Genomic DNA, 18,235 nt, shown 5'->3' on the forward strand with positions numbered 1-18,235 from the left:
AAAGCGATTCAGGGTCGAATCATGCTATCCCTTTCTAATATATAGCACTATCCCTTTCGGCTATTTAGGGTTGTCAAAATTCAAGTGATTATCTTATCTGTGGTCGTGTACGCACAAGGAAGTCAAGTGATGCCAACCCTAATAATTGCTCGGAGCAATGCTGAGCCGAACGGTGCCGAGTTCGACCGAAGTCAGGAGTGTCTCCCCACGGCTTCATGCAGTTGTAAATTGTGGTAGTATTATATAATATTAGGTACATGATAAAATATTGTCACATTATTTATTGCTGTTAAATCGATCACTCCAAGTGATATATGGTGATTTTATTAAGCATGTCACCAAGCTATTTCTCCCTAATATTGGCGAGAGTTGCCAGTATTTTAAAGTTAATTACTTTTGTAAAATGCAGTACTAATTCAGATAAAATGCTAAAAATGTGGTATGTAGCCGGTATTACTGGCTCGAGACAATCGGGTCAAGTATTACACAATAGCTGAATGAGGCGCCTCTAGCCTGGGCTTCTCAAAGCTGGCTACACGACGCGGCGTTTTTTAACAAGCGGCTTTATTCTTGCATAATGTTCCTTTTTTATTACGCATAATGGCATAATTTAGCATATAACAGAAATTACAAACCGCATATACAACCAGCCGCATCCGCATGCATAAACAATCTGACGGTTCGAGAGACTCACTAGATATGAAATAGTGAAGATAATTGTGACGTTCCACGAAAAAAGGTACCTTATGGCGACCGGCGCTTGCGTCGCATAGCGCCGCAATAATATTGGAGCGGTGTTAATAACAGCGTAATCGCCAACCGCCATAGGTACCTTTACCCGTGGGACGTTACATATCTTTACTATAGGTATCGTATCTAGTTAATCTCTAATTCATTTCCCGAATCGCGCCGTACGATGCTCAATTGCTCAGGTTCAATTTCAAAATGTCTAAAAGCAACTTTTTAGGATTCCGTACCCAAAGGGTAAAACGGGACCCTACTAAGGCTCCGCTGTCCGTCCGTCCGTCCGTCCGTCTGTCACCAGTTGTCACCTGTTTGTGAGATACAGCTATCTCACGAACCGTGATAGCTAGACAATTGAAATTATCACAGATGATGTATTTCTGTTGCCGCTATAACAACAAATACTAAAAACTACGGAACCCTCGGCGGGCGAGTCCGACTCGCACTTGTCCGGTTTTTTTTTCAGTCATTCAAGTTCAAGGGGTGTTTCAATCCCCACTCAATTTGTTACCTATGTATAAAGCTGTATGCCTGAATTTTCAGTGAGAAAGGTATATTCTCAGTTACTTTTTTTGACCATGTAGTTAATGTACCTATAATTAAGTATTCTTGCAAATAAATGATATTGATTGATTGATTGATTGAATGATAGCAAATCAAAGTTTCTCAATCAAAAAATAATAATAAAAATATTGTCACTGATCACACACAGATCATCAATCATAAATAATCTAAGATACCTTACTTATAAGAGACTCAAAAGCATCAAATTTAGATTGCGTGACGTCAATCACTGACAACGACCCTTGACACAAGAATCCCGAGAAGGTTTCAGCTAGGTACCTTCAAGCTGTTTGATTAAAGTCAAGGAATCCGTGACACCGACTCAAACCATTAAGGGGCTAAGCCTTAATTTTAATGGCCTAATTGCTTTTAATTGTTTGGTATCGGAGGGATATCTAAAATGATTGAATACGGCAGTTAATTAAAATTTTTAATTGGTAATCAAGAGAATAAATGCTGACCTTACTATTATAAGGCGATTCGGGTAAAATTAATTATATATTATAATTGCTACTGTAATCAAGACAAAAGCAATATACGAGTATGCTAGCTATCTACAATATTAAATTAAATTTATTCGATTAGATTGTAGCCACTTAGCACAGTTACAAAAGTGTTGATAGTATCCTCCATGTTCCCTTTCCAAATTTTTTACTTTACTGTTAACATTTCTTTTTTTTTAAGCAACATGACAAATTTACCAATCAATATTTATTTACTTTTTAACTTTAGGTACTAAACGTCGCTTCAAACGATTTTTTGAAATGATTCCTTTGAAAAGTAGGACACTTAATAAGACCAATAGACAATTAGAGACATCAATCAACGCAATCAATATACGCATTTACACCAAGTGACGCATTTATTCCTCAAATTAAATCAATTCCTCCATCCGATTTAAAGTCCCGGTCGACTTTAGGAATTAATTTGACAAGCCAATCGACGCAAATTTTACGAAGATTACTTTTAAAATTAATCGCTTTTAGTGTATCGAGTAAAATAAAATGTTCATTTTAAACTTCTGGGGTAGGTATTATTGTGAATATATACAGTACATTTGCTCAAAAAAAAAGGCCTTCACGCCTTCAAAAAATCGGCTCTGTAATAGTCTATAAGGATACAAGTACGAAAAAAAGAAAATTCGCAACGAGTGGCGATAAATTTAATAGCGACCGAAGGGAGTGTTTTAAATCGACACGAGTAACGAATTACCTATTCGTTCTAAATCCATAACGATAAAACAATCCGTATGATAGGTAACTTAAATTTTGCACAAGGGAAATATTAAAATGATTAATTTTTATAGTCTACCCTTAAAAGAGAGAGATTAAACAGCGTGGTTTCGAGTAATTCAACTAATTATATTATAATAACATTTTCTATTACACAAACGGGTCTACCGCGATATAATTTCATTATTTAGTTTAACCACAACACACCACAGCTGGTGCAGCTCAGCTAAAACTTCGGAATTAAAGGTAAAAACAATGAAATTATACCGTGGTAGACCGTTTGTGTAATCAAATATGTGTACAAAACGCGAGAGTTTAAAGTGATATAATAACATTTTTATGTGATTTTTTTGTGGTTATTGAGTGAGTGTGTGTTCAATATTAAGTTAAAATATGAGTGTTAACTCTTAATTTTGGCTAGAATAAATTCAAATCCTTTGTAAATACGATTTAAAGGCAAGAAACAATAATTCTCCTTTTCAGTAAACCCACAAAGGATCTAAAAAATATCAATCATCCGGATGGACATTCGCACTTTGCTAATAGAGTTCCTTTTTCGCCACTGCCACAAAAATAAAACGATAAGTTTATCGCATTTTTATTCCGATAAACGATTCCATTGAGCCGCGAAAGAATTAAGTGGATTTCAACACAAATATCGGATTCTACTTTATTAGGTTTCCAATCTCGAAATAGGACCACGCAAATAGCAGATTCTGTTTATTTTAAAAGGTCGACGAAACTTTGCCGATTGCATTGATCCAGTATTATTTTGGCTTCGCGCACGTGTCCCGACCTGGGTCTATATTCATCCTTGTAAATGACTCAGACGTCACGTTTTTCAATTATTTTTAACTTGTCATAAAAATTAAAAATAATCTGTTGGTAGTTATTTTAGTAAGCATAAAGAAGTTTGAACTTTAAAATAACACTTGCACTGCGTGTCCTATAAAAATCGTTGCAGATTTGTGTTGCTCTGACTCTAGCTATTATTACCTTGTGGCATATATATATTTCAAAAGAAAATATACATCTGCGGGATTGCTGGTAGCTAAGTACCATTTTAGGATTCTGTAATTCAATGAGTTTAATTTTCATAAATATACAATAAGCTATCGATCGTTAGAGATGGCGAGACGAGTGTTGAAGTTCATAGATCCAACGTAAGCCGTGTAAATCCGAAGGCGGGATAATTCCGAAACTGGCAAATATCTACTAAACTAGAAACACTTTCTACTGTAGCAACAGTACGCAAGATGCCATGTAAGCGTTGCAGCGGCGTAAGTGTTGCTAAAGTATGAACTGTTTCTAGTTTAGTAGATATTTGCCAGTTTCGGAATTACCCCGCCTTCGCATTTACCCCAATGCACCCTAATAGTATAATCGTTTACTTCGTTTATCAATGTTGTTCGTACAGTCAACTCTAAAAATATGGGTGTAGCCAACTTATTCAAAAATATGTCCCATAGTTCTTAATTCGCTCACATAAGGGCTATGGGACATATTTTTGAGATGATTTGTGCACGCATATTTTTACAGTTGACTGTACATATTACAAGTGAGTTAATAAGAACAAATAAAATTTTATGACCATTTTCAGGCGTGTCTCACTCCGCGATTTCGTCGCTTTGCTACAGGTAGCTAAAAGTACATCCGTTCGGCCCCAATTTTGGGGTTTGCCATAAGCCGCGCGTGGCGCTGTCGCCACCTAGCGGCCATATCTGTGCTGATCGTAACGCGTTTTGTTAGAGAGTGAGTCTTCTGTACTTAGTACTATTATTTATTCTGTGCCATTATTTTAATTTAATAGAGTCAAGCTGGTATTTAAAGTATAATGGAAATACGCTTCTTTTCTTGGATAATGGTCATATTTTATTTCATCCCTTATTTTCCGCAACGTTAATGAGGAACCGAGGTGGGCATGGGCTAGGCATTGTCGAGCCACTCGACCTCCTTATGCCGTCTGTGAGCCCTCTAGAAGCGCGGGTCACTCAGGCCATGTTACATAGACGAAGTTATAATGTGTTCATATTCTTCACCCTATTACAATGAGGGTTTGCCATCGAGTTTTCCACTAGATGGCAGCACTGTGGCGAGAAGTCTAGCTGTTATAATCCACCAATCATGCTTAACCATGTTTTTAGGGTTCCGTACCCAAAGGGTAAAACGGGACCCTATTACTAAGACTTCGCTGTCCGTCCGTCCGTCCGTCCGTCCGTCCGTCCGTCCGTCCGTCCATCCGTCTGTCACCAGGCTGTATCTCACGAACCGTGATAGCTAGACAGTTGAAATTTTCACAGATGATGTATTTCTGTTGCCGCTATAACAACAAATACTAAAAACAAAATAAAATAAAGATTTAAATGGGGCCCCCATACAACAAACGTGATTTTTGACCAAAGTTAAGCAACGTCGGGAGTGGTCAGTACTTGGATGTGTGACCGTTTTTTTTTTGCTTTTTTTTTTGTTTTTTATTTTTTTGCATTATGGTACGGAACCCTTCGTGTGCGAGTTCGACTCGCACTTGCCCGTTTTTTTTATTGGTGGATTTTGACAACAGCTGAAGATCACGATCTAGTGAAAATCAGGATCGCGGAAACCCTCATAGAATAACATGAAAAAATATTTAAGTAAATACATTTTAGGAGAATGAAAATTCAGTCTATATTCAGTCCATGAAAAGTCTGCAGCGGATTTGATAGCCCGTGTTATTTTAAACTTCTATGAAATTATGACGCATAAATGACACTTGCACTGCGTGAGATATCAAATCCGCTGCAGACTTTCCTTGGTCCGACACTAACAACCTGAAATTAATTGTGAATATCGCTATGCCTTCACTTCATATTAATCGGGAAATATTCTAAACATATATGTGTATAAGTTTGTATACAATTTAAAATGGACGGCATTGAAATACGTAGCTTCAAATCAGAATGATCTTTCAGGAAACTTCTCAATCCATTGAGCGCTAATCATGACACGCGGCGCGATTCGGGCAATGATTTAGAGATTCACTAGATATGAAATAGTAAAGATATGTGACTTTCCACTTCCACGGCAAAAGGTACCATTGCTCCGGCGGAATATTGGAGTGGCGTTAATAATAGCGTAAGCGCCAGCCGCCATAAGATACCTTTTTTCGTGGAACGTCACATATGTTTACTATTTCATATCTAGTGTATGTCTAATTCATTTCACGAATCGCGCCGACGGTGTCGTTTTGTCTACGTCGGTTACGTATGAATAATTTCCGCTACATACCGGGAAACTCACGTTATCGGCTACAACGTAGCGCTACGACCATAGCAACTCAGCCGTGAATGTGTTTATTAGACACAATAATATTGATTTTAAAACTCTTATAGGTATCTTACCAATTCCTACCCATATTATTGTACAGTCGACGTCAAAATATGTTTACACTTGTGCACCCATCTCCTTCGAAATAAGGCAAGAATGATGGACAGTCAGACAGACGACCTTGATAAGGTCGCCGGAAGACGCTGGATGCGGGGCTGGCGGGCTTCCAACCGGCACGTATGGAGGTCCAAGGGGGAGGCCTATGTTCAGCAGTGGACGTCTTATGGCTGAGATGATGATGTAAATATATTTTTGTCGTTGACTGTACAACCTATGTTTACCTTCTGCCTACGACTTCGACTGCATGGCATGACGATGTAGTATGATCAAACTATTTCCATACCAAAGTTTACCTAAATCGGATCGACGGTTTTAGCGTGAAGAGGTGACAAACACGGATATATTTAGTATATTTACATATAGTCCGACGGAGTTATTCTGCCGTATTCGAACTTCGACACGTACTAGATCCATTCTAGATACGTTAAAGTTTAGATATCAACTAGTTCTCTTTTGCAGCGCAATTCGGGCAACCAATGTCACTTTTACGTTAGATACTTAGAGTCATCATCATCATCATAGGCCTTTTCGTCTATATCAGACGATTTATGGTGTAACACCGTTTTTGGTGGCTAAATAGACCGATGCGAGATCGACATGGTCTACCACAGGTCTGACAAGAGAAGTTTGCGGAAACCGGTACTGAGACACCTTGTCGTCGTCTTTGCCTCTTGTCAGCAAGTGCGGCGAACCAGGTCTCATCACAAAACTTGCGACCCTCCACAACACGTTTGCGCCATTCCGTCCGCTGCTCTGCGAGCTTCTCCCAGTCTTGGTGGTCTATATGGAAGGCAATCATGTCCCTCTTTGCGCAATCTTTAAAGCGAAGCAATGGCCTCCCAACGTTACCTTTTGCATTCGCAACCGCACCAAGAAGAACACGACGAGGTAGTCGAGAGGGTTCCATCCTGTGCACATGCCCTAGCCAACGCAAACGTCTCTGCTTGAGAAACGCTGTTAGGCTAGGCAGCTGTGCAATTTCTAGAACCCTTTCGTTTGTCACCCTGTCCTGCCATGATATTCCTAGGATCTTACGAAGGCAACGCATGTAGAAAGAGTTAAAACGACGTTCTATTTTTGCATACGTCGTCCAGGTTTCAGATACTTAGAGTAAGATATCTATTATATGTGAATTGGATCTCTAAGTCATATCCTGAGGAAATTGGTCAAGAGTATCTGCAGAATCGCGCAAATGTCAAATTTGAAAGGTTAGACCTTAAACATATCGTGATCGTATCTTGGTGATGTCTAAAAGATATCTAATAGATGTCTATCGGCTCGATTCGGAAAATGAATTAGATTTCTACTAGACTTAAACAAGTTACGATATGGATAATTTAAAGATATTTGTAAGATAGATATGTCAAATTTGACGTTTCCGCGATTCTGGAGGTCCTCTTGAACGATTTTGACAAGTTATGACTTAGATATCCAAGTCACATCTAGTCGATATCTAATGTAAATCTAGTTGATCTCTAAATTGTCTCTAGATCTTATGATTATCTCGAAATCCGAATAGACCTGTATTTCAAAATCCGAATCGGGCCCATTGTCGATTTATAATTAACTAGTAGTTCGCCCCGAACTGTAAACTCGCGGTTCGCCAAAAAGATCAATTGAATGCAGTGCTAGTTAGTCCGAGATGGGCATTTCGTAATTGATTCCTAATTCCACGATTACTTGAAATTACTTATTCTAATCGGTAATCTGATTACCGATTCCCAGATTACTTTGTAATCTAACAATACCGAATTACTAAGTACAATTCCATTTGAGGAATCAGGAATCAATTTTCGAATACTACAATTACTAGTAATTGGAATCAATGTAGATTCCTCATTACGGGAATATATTACTTGACTCCTTTCAGATTACATTTCGTACTACTATCGAAAGTACAATTCGATAGTAGATATAGATGTTGTTGACTTACTAGGATGCATCTACCTATACCTTATTTGAAACAGGTGTGTAGATTTCGAAAATGATGATCATGACCAATAAAACGACATCCATGACGACTTTTATGACATACTGCATGGCCGTCATTTTGGATTCCAAAATGATCATCATTTTCGAAATCAGGGACCCCTAAAACCTACAAAGTGACATCCATGACGACTTTTATGACATAGTGCATGGCCGCCATCTAGGATTCCAAAATAGTCATCATTTTCGAAATCTGCGCCTCCTAAAACCTATAAAACGATATCCATGACGACTTTTATGACATACTGCATGGCCGCCATTTTGGATTCCAAAATAGTTATCATTTTCGAAATCTGTGCCCCCTAAAACCTATAAAACGACACCCATGACGACTTTTATGACATAGTGCATGGGCGCCATTTTGCAATCCAAAATGGTCATCATTTTCAAAATCTGCGCCCCCCAAAACCTATAAAACGACATCCATGACGACTTTTATGACATAGTGCATGGCCGCCATTTTGGAATCCAAAATGGTCATCATTTTTGAAATCTGTGCCCCCTAAAACCTATAAAACGACACCCATGACGACTTTTATGACATAGTGTATGACCACCATTTTGGAATCTAAAATGGTCATCATTATCGAAATCTGCGCCCCCCAAAACCTATAAAACAACATCCATGACGACTTTTATGACATAGTGCATGACCGCCATCTTGGAATCCAAAATGGTCATCATTATCGAAATCTGCGCCCCCCAAAACCTATAAAACGACATCCATGACGACTTTTATAACATAGTGCATGACCGCCATCTTGGAATCCAAAATGGTCATCATTTTCGAAATCTGTGGCCCCTAAAACCTATAAAACGACACCCATGACGACTTTTATGACATAGTGCATGGCCGCCATTTTGGATTCCAAAATGGTAATCTCTTTCGAAATCTGTGCCCCCTAAAACCTATAAAACGACACCCATGACGACTTTTATGACATAGTGCATGGGCGCCATTTTGCAATCCAAAATGGTCATCATTTTCAAAATCTGCGCCCCCCAAAACCTATAAAACGACATCCATGACGACTTTTATGACATAGTGCATGGCCGCCATTTTGGAATCCAAAATGGTCATCATTTTTGAAATCTGTGCCCCCTAAAACCTATAAAACGACACCCATGACGACTTTTATGACATAGTGTATGACCACCATTTTGGAATCTAAAATGGTCATCATTATCGAAATCTGCGCCCCCCAAAACCTATAAAACAACATCCATGACGACTTTTATGACATAGTGCATGACCGCCATCTTGGAATCCAAAATGGTCATCATTATCGAAATCTGCGCCCCCCAAAACCTATAAAACGACATCCATGACGACTTTTATAACATAGTGCATGACCGCCATCTTGGAATCCAAAATGGTCATCATTTTCGAAATCTGTGGCCCCTAAAACCTATAAAACGACACCCATGACGACTTTTATGACATAGTGCATGGCCGCCATTTTGGATTCCAAAATGGTAATCTCTTTCGAAATCGGGGCCCCCTAAAACCTATAAAACGTCATCCATGACGACTTTTATGACATAGTGGATGGCCGCCATGATGGATTTCAAAATAATCATCATTTTCGAAATCTGCGCCCCCCAAAACCTAAAAAACGACATCCATGACGATTTTTATGACAGTGCATGGCCGCCATCTTCATCTATATTTTGTTGCATACTTACCTTGGCCGCAGACGTTCGGAATTTTCATTCAGTTTCCGTACGGAATGACAGGTAGGAACGGGACGTCGCTCTACAAATGTCATTCCGTTCGGAAAATGGGGTTGGCCGGTCGAAGTATTTTGAAGATGGCGCCAGCATAGCTTGCCCTGTCAATCCCTAGAATTGTGTCAATTTTATTTTTTAATGAATATACATGTCCTTGATACCAGTCATTTAAGCCAAATCTCATAGACAAAGAGGCAAGCTATGATGGCGCCATCTATGCAAACCTTTGACAGTTGCCAACCCCATTCCGAACGTCTGTGGCCTTGTGGCCAGGCTAAAGTCGACAATGGATTGAAAACGCGTGCGAATATAGTTGTCAAATCAAATTTGTCAGTAATTATTTACTTGTTCTTATGAACAAAAAAACTATACTCGTCCTTTTCTTTCGGGTGCTAGTACTGGTGTAAGACAAAGATAATATGATTCTCTCTGTCTGTGTTTGAAACGAGACAGTCCTTTGACAAACTATAATTGTAAGCTCTGTGGAGCCTTTAACTGAGTCACCATAGAGATTAAAATAAACTGTATCTGTGGTAAGCCGTAATATTTCTTGTAAGTACCTATGGAGTGTAGAACCTCTACCTTCCACAGTTTCTTGCCAAATGTCAAATACCTATACTGTTTATTTTTCCCTTGCTAATTATTTCAAAATGGTAAATTTAAAGACGATATTATAAAAGTGCAAGCCGAGCGCTTTCATTTGATACCAAACTCGACCATACTTTCTTACAAAAAAGATGACCAGAAATGCATGACCCCTCACAATAGCTTTTTAGCATTTTAAGCTCTTCTAGCTTAATAACCTCTTCATAAAGCCTGCTCATAATTTAATGACTAAAATTTACTGCCCTCAACTACACGTTTCATTTAAATTAGGACAAATTTACTTAAGTTCTTGAGTATCAAACTATCTTCTGACAGTTCAGCTTAAAAACATCGAAATGCCGGGACGTGCCGCTAGCCGGCCGCGTGTCCGAAGTCGAATGTAAGAACTTCGCTTCGCTTCGCTCGCTCGTTCGAATAGTAGTAGGATATGTTATTTCACTAATCGGATCTAGTTAAGAGCATTTGTCAGCTCAAGATCGGTATCTAAGACAATAAACACAACCGCCAAGATAATAAACGTCCCTCCGTTATTTATGTTTATTAGGATAGTATAATGTTCCATGATGTCATAATATAATTTGAAGATAAAATGTTATACCCATCGGTTTTCCGATGTCCGGCAATAAACCTCTTCTTTTTACAAGCTTTTATTTACTTTCACCTGACCGTTGTCTGTCTGTCTGTGTGTAATCAAATCTTGCAAGTTAAATTTGATCCACTTCCCAGTTTCCGATTGAGCCGAAATGTTGCATACATACGTAAGTTGGGTGACAATGAAATATTATGGTGTCATCGAGCTGATCTGATGATGGAGACCGGAGGTGACCATAGGAACTCTGTGATTAAAAACCTAGAGTAGAAATAGCCTTGGGTAGTCTAGTCTACCTACCAACAACTTCATGAAATAGAACTAAACACAATACTTTAATATCCAATTTCTATATAAACTTTTCCAAACACGTACCGTACTATATTTGATCTCGTGCTAATTGTTTCAGAGCACTATTGTTCCCCACGTCGTTGGGATATGGCTCAAATTAGATTCCGTGAGCAGAAAAATGAATGCCTCGGGCAAGCTTCCATTGTCGTGGCATTTTCAATATACTAGTTACGTGAGTGCAGTCAAATTATCGGGAGCCGTCTTCGACACTGGTCTTACAAGCTATATCAGCGTGTTTTATACTGTACAGTAGCGGCAGCGGCAAATAATCTGTCATATATTATTATTTATTGCGAGCCTATTGTGTCCCACTGCTGGGCAAAGGCCTCCCCCCTCTTCTTCCATTCCTCCCGATTGTGAGCTGCATCTGGCCAGTCTCTCAAAAAGGAGCCTAAGTTATCCCGTCATCGCCGACGTGGTCTGCCGGATCTCCGGTTCGATTCATGGGGCACCCACTCCGTGGTTATCTTGGCCCATAAGTCATTCGGCATGCGGCAGACATGACCAGCCCAGTCCCACTTTAACTTGGCCGCTTTTCGAGCTACATCTATTATTTGAGTTTTAGATAGTCTAATTTCATGAATTTTCGAGTGAATGCCTGCAAAAAATAGCAGTATGATACTGAGATTATTTGTCGCTACTGTATTGTGTGTCAGTCTGTCCTAGAATAATATCCTTTTCAAACCCCGTTATCGATGTTGCTGTTCAATTAAAAGTTATAAGGCGAACGTGTGGCCAAGATAGGTTTTTTTTATCGAATTAGAATTTATTTGTACTTTAGAACTCTATTTACTTAGCTTATCATTCTTATTAATTGTAAATATGTATTAATGTTAAGATTTAGTAACCCATTCACATTCCATTTTCAATAGGTATGAATGAGACTCCTCCAATACATACTCGTATTTTATACACGAATTAGCGGGCGAAATCAAATGCTGGGAGCCAATCCCACCCATAGATGCATAGATGGGATGCTAGCACCTATAGTACGAGCTTTGCTTAGTTTGGGGCTAGGTTGACCTGTGTAAGATGTCCCCAATATTTATTTATTTTATTTATTTATTTATTTAATCAATACGTTATCGATCTCAGCCTAATACTTCATTCATCCCCATTTGCAATCAGAACTTAATTTTGTATTCATATAAGAAAAAATGATTATTTACTTTTATGTAGCGCTAAATTCACACATTAAAATTCCAGTGGGAGTGACAATTTTGCATAAATAATGAATGACCCGAATATATTCATGTTGTCATGCGTTTCACCCATGAGAATACCAAGTCATTATTAGATGGAATTACATTCGATTCGGACAACGAAATACTCAAACAGCACTCAAAATACTGGGGCGGCAAAAAGTACTGTAAAATGGGGTCACCAGGAGCCTATTTCATCACGTTGACAATTGACACCTGACAATTTTCATTACATTTCCGTGTCGATAAGTAAAAGTACGATAAATATTTACTTGTTTGATCAGCAATGTACGCTGAATGGTCATTGTTCTTTTTTTATATAAATGTAAATATTTGTGTCGTAGGCTACGTGTCGTCATCAACTTCAGATTAAATCAGGTCCCCACAGAAAACCATTTAGTTTTGGCTCATCAAGTCATGTGAATTATCCTATTTTATGGTCGTTACAGACAAGACTGTACGTTCCTGTCTGTAGAAAAGTAATTAATTATGGAAAAATCTCTTCCATTTAATTAATTTTAAATAAACTTAGTAAAAATTCACATACCTCCCAAAAGCGACGTTCTTTGGTTGTCATCTCTCGGGTGTTTAAAACCGGAGTCAAAGGGAGTTAACTTTGTGGTTGAGTCCTCCTTCCCATTTGCTACCCTTTTAACCCTAAACATATTTAATTTCTATCACACAACCCTTACGTGTATTGCCGTCGCGTAATGGATTTTTGCTACACATATATGCTACGAATTTTTCGTTAAGTACACTCGTCATCAGATTTATCGAAGCGCCCACGCTGCTCACAAATATCTGAACACGTCCTATTGTCAAGGCGCTAAAGTGCGTGTTTAGATATTTTTGAGCATCTCGGCCGCTCAGATATATCTGATGGCGACTGCACATAATATAAATTTCCGTAACACGTTACGTCGTTGGGTAACGCCTTGTTAAGCCAGAGAATATGATGTGGAAAATTCGCTTCAGCTGAAGGTTTATGTGGTGGAAGTTTTAATTACCTTATGAATCTTCTAACAAGACACAATCTTACTTGTAAGTCGAAGTACGTACTCGTGACATGATACATATAATATTATGAACCTGATGCTTCGTTACGCACGCTATTTTGGTAGATATCTAATGGACTAGCTTTTTCTGGGTACCATACGATCACATAAAGACATCGTGTGGTTAATATTAATGCGGTTTGACGACTTTTATTAATCCTAAGTCTGTACATACCTGTACATTAATTTTATCTTAATTGGTTTTAGACAGATAATTTATATTTTGCCATTCGAAAAGTTCGTAGACAATATGTTTCTTTATGGGCCCGTATATGGGTAGATTTTGGGAAATTTATATTTTTGCACGTTCTAAGATATTTGTATTAACGTTATAGCGTCCTGCAAGGAAAACGCGCGTTTAAAAAAAAATCTTTTTCTGACACTCTTGTTTGCAGTCATTTCCTTCATACGGTGCATGAAACGCTTTATATTATGTAGGTATATTGTATAGAATATTATTGATGTCATTAGAAGTCGTGAATGCACATCCTGGAAGTAATTTCCCGCGAACGATCATTCTCGACGTGAGATGCGCAGTTGAGTAGGTAATGCTTTTAATATTAGTCCAGAATCGTTCGTCGAATATGAACCATTATAGAATGCCCTGAACGATAACTTAGAGTTGTTACGCTACGTCTTAAGCCCGCTCCACACTCGTGAGCGAATCGCGGCGTGAAGCCGCGAACGCGAGTCTGGAGTCGATTTCGCATATCAGGGAACTAGACTCCACACTCGCGTTCGCGGCTTCGCCCGCGATTCACGCGCATAGTCTGGAGGGCGCTTTACGTAGGCGAACAACGCGCGAACGCGGCGCGGCGCGGCGCGGCGCGGCGAAATCAATCCTTTGATGCCCATAGAAGTGTCCTACGTAAGCGATCTCGTTGCGAACGCGGTGCGGCGCGATTTGCACGCGAATGTCAGGCGGCGCGGCGCGGCGCGGCGGCGGCCGCTTTCGCCGCGCCGCGCCGCGCCGCTTTCGCGCGTTGTTCGCCTACGTAAGACGTAGCGTTAGGGAACTAGAGATCACGTTACCTTGGTCTCACCAATAAATTAACTCAACAATGCAGCGAAACCAATGGGAACATGTTTTTAGGATTCCTGTTTGCACAGTTCATATCCTGTGGTGTCTTCAATTTGTTTGTTTCCAGGTAAATTCTTCTCTAGAAGGCTAATTCGAATCGTCTTTGGCTTGTAAATATTATCGCGAATACATTACGAAATACATTAAATCATTGAAATTAATAGGTGTTATGTAATGCCAGCCATATGGCTGGCATTTTGTATTTAAGTTACTTATGATAAATCATAACTTTTTCTTTGCACTCGAGGGCCTTCAATAAGCTTCGTGACATCCCACACCATGGTACGTTTAAATAAATTTCTCTGAACCGATAGCTTAGGATTTCATTTTAAAATAAATTATTTCAGAAATTCTAATTAGGTATATATTCAAGTTATACTTATGTAGTTAATGCTTTAAATTGTTATACAATTTCTTTGCTTCGTTTATACAGGGCGTCCCACGGCTATGCCACATGGAGGGAAAGTACCCTAAATATTGTAGATGGAACATTTTACTGAAAGAAGACATTATTTTAATTTAAAAAACAATTTAAACTGCATTCATAGATTTTTAAATAATTACATGGTTGAACCGGGAATCGAACCCGCCGCACGAGAAATAAAATCACCCTGTAGCTTTATCATACCGATCGAAAGGCTTGATCATAAGGATTATTTTTTGCTAAATAACATAGTGTCGGAAATAAAAGGAAGCCCATGAATTTTAACATTTTTAATTCAAAATTAATCAATTTAATTTATCAAATGCTCAAAATGTAGTCTCATTCTGTTGAATACAAAGCCGCACTCTTTTGATTATATCGCTAAATTTCACATCAAATGTTAAAATTCATGGTCTTCCTTTTGTTTCTGACACTATGTTCTTTAGCAAAAAATAATCCTTATGATCAAGCCTTTCGATCGGTATGATAAAGCTACAGGGTGATTTTTTTTCTCGTGCGGCGGGTTCGATTCCCGGTTCAACCATGTAATTAATTAAAAATCTATGAATGCAGTTTAAATTGTTTTTTAAATTAAAATAATGTCTTCTTTCAGTAAAATGTTCCATCTACAATATTTAGGGTACTTTCCCTCCATGTGGCATAGCCGTGGGACGCCCTGTATATAGCAAAAATATATACTAATAATTTTGTATTACAATATAGTTGAAAATCTAATCTGTCTACAGAATTTCAAAGCCTAAATAAAGTGTTCTTGTCTGTGCCCATATTTATACTGAAAGTTGGCAAAATATTTCGAAAAGGTTTTATTTTTTTAAGGTATACCTTTTAATTATAAAGGGGCAGCAGCAGAGGTCGGCCGGCCATTACTCTCAATTTGTTTATTTCCGCAGTTTGTTTGCTTTTCTTGAATGACAAATTCGAGCGGCATGAGCCATCTGCCATCGCCGTATTTATTTATACAAGGGAAGCTTTTACTTATGATATTATATATATAAGTTAGGTATATAATAATATTAATTGACAACAATCTGTGTCAGATGATTTAAGCAGCATCCCGGTACCGATACTTGCGTTCGTGGCTGTATAGCCCTATGCGGGAGAGGATCCCTCATCCACACACACTGCAGGTGTATGCTCCCCCAGGTAGGCGGAGTTTGGAGGCCTGCTCGTGGCGCCTCAAGCGTTTCTCTATATAAGTTATATATTTATCAGACCAGGAAAGCCTAACAAAACAAAAAGAGATGAATATCATGCATTTACGCCCTCTCTTATATTAAATAGGGCAATTTTTCGGAAATACGACAAAATGACACAACTCGTTGTAAGATTCATTGCCCGTTATTGTAAAGTAAATCTTGTCGTTGTTTATCCGGGCCTTTTCCTAGAGATCTCGACTAAAATATGTGATACTTTATGTTAGAAAAAAGAAAAAGAAAACCGCATTTAAAATTGGCAATTTGATTGAAGTGAGTAATCTAAAGCGTGGAGGCGAGCAAGTTACATGAGACGTTGATAAATCTCACAGTTTTATCCGGCTAAGTGTTCCCAGGCAACTGCTAGACCATCTTGTCGTATGGCGGAGTAGGTACTCTGTTTTAAATCTTGATTTTCACGCCAAGTGAACTTTTATTTACTAACTTTACTGGCGAAAAAACGGGAATAATGTTTTATGATTTCGAATTTACGAATGATTAAAACAGAAAACAGAACCTCATTTATAAATATACAAGGTGTTTGGTACATCGTTTGCCAAATTAAAACGGGAGATAGGTTGATCATTTGCTATCTGCTCATGCCTAGAAAAAAAAATTGGCCATGTGTTTTTTTTACTACTGCGCAAGTAAAAATTAGAAATTTACGAAAAACTGGCATAGAGCTGAAAAAAAAATGTGGGCAAAATTATAAATTTCTAGGCCTGGGAAGATAGCAAATGACTCAACCTATCTGCCGTTTTAATTTGGCAAACGATATACCAAACACCCTGTAGTTTTCAATTCAATCAAATATAGGAATGAAAATGCGACTTCCGAAGGTTTATAATTTAGTTTCCCTTGCATTTCCCATCGTAACATTACATTTTTTATTGCTGTCATAAAATAAAAATAAAATAACGGTTATCTGTGTTTCTAAACATTTTATAGGCACTAAATTTCTTACTTTAACTGATCCATCGCATTTACCTACTTAAATAATTTGTTATCAAACTATTTAATTACTTAAACCTTTTGCTAAAAGAGTACCCCATTTATAAAACTTTCGATTATAAGTAATAAAAAAAATTAATATATATTTAGGTAGAAAACTTTTAGTCGCTTGTCGTAAAACATCGAATTGTTACGAGGTAATAGTAATTATGTTTGTATAAAATAACTGGGTCGACTAGAATATTCCAGCCATAATTAACGACTTGGAATAATCTATAGAGTAGTTGTTTTCTACTTCCATTATCTTTCGTCGTTAGACAATAGGTATTATTTGTTTATGATAAAGAATAAAATACGATTGGTTTTGAGTGATCACGCACCTCTTATTGGATATCATGATAATGAACTGTTTGCCTAATATTGTAATTTACAAATGGTATGAAACACGGCGCGATTAGGAAAATGAATTAAAGATTCAATAGATATGAAATATTAAAGATATCTGACGTTTCACGGCAAAAGGTACCATTGCCCCGGCTGAATATTGGAGCGGCGTTGGCGTAAGCGTATTTCATATCTAGTGAACCTCTAATACATTTCCCGAATCGCGCCGTCTGTCTGTACTAAAAGAAGGAACAGTTTAACAATTATATAATCTAAATGATATTTATAAATAGATACAGACTGACAGAAAGACAGGCATACATTGGCGTCAAACATATTTTATAACACATCTCTCTTGGTGTTGGGGTTCAAAAACGGAAAATTTCGAATCATAACTATCGAGTATTCAACAATAGCTAGTTTCTAAGCCAAAGGGAATTGCTAAAGTGAAGAATGTAGTTGTAGGTACAGTCGCTACTAATCTAGATATATCGAAGCAGCCAAGGTGTTCACAAATATCTAAACAAAGACTCTATTGTATACCAAGACGTTAAAGTTCTTGTGCAGATATTTTTGAGCATGTTGACCGCTCCGACATCGTGTAAGTAATTGGCAAGTAAAGGCGCAAAACTGACTAAAACAAAGATTCATTTTAGTTCACTGTGCCAACGTAGTCAATACGAGTAATATAATTA

The 18,235-nt window shown here is 38.1% G+C and overlaps 1 protein-coding gene across 1 annotated transcript in view; it reads right to left on the reverse strand.

Annotated features, from left to right (window-relative positions):
• Positions 1–18,235, reverse strand: part of LOC134666012 (uncharacterized) — a 234,362-nt gene that overhangs the window by 185,681 nt on the left and 30,446 nt on the right. The gene's annotated exons all lie outside the window — the stretch shown is intronic.

Source organism: Cydia fagiglandana, chromosome 7 (genome assembly GCF_963556715.1).
Source record: "Cydia fagiglandana chromosome 7, ilCydFagi1.1, whole genome shotgun sequence".
Taxonomy (NCBI): domain Eukaryota; kingdom Metazoa; phylum Arthropoda; class Insecta; order Lepidoptera; family Tortricidae; genus Cydia; species Cydia fagiglandana.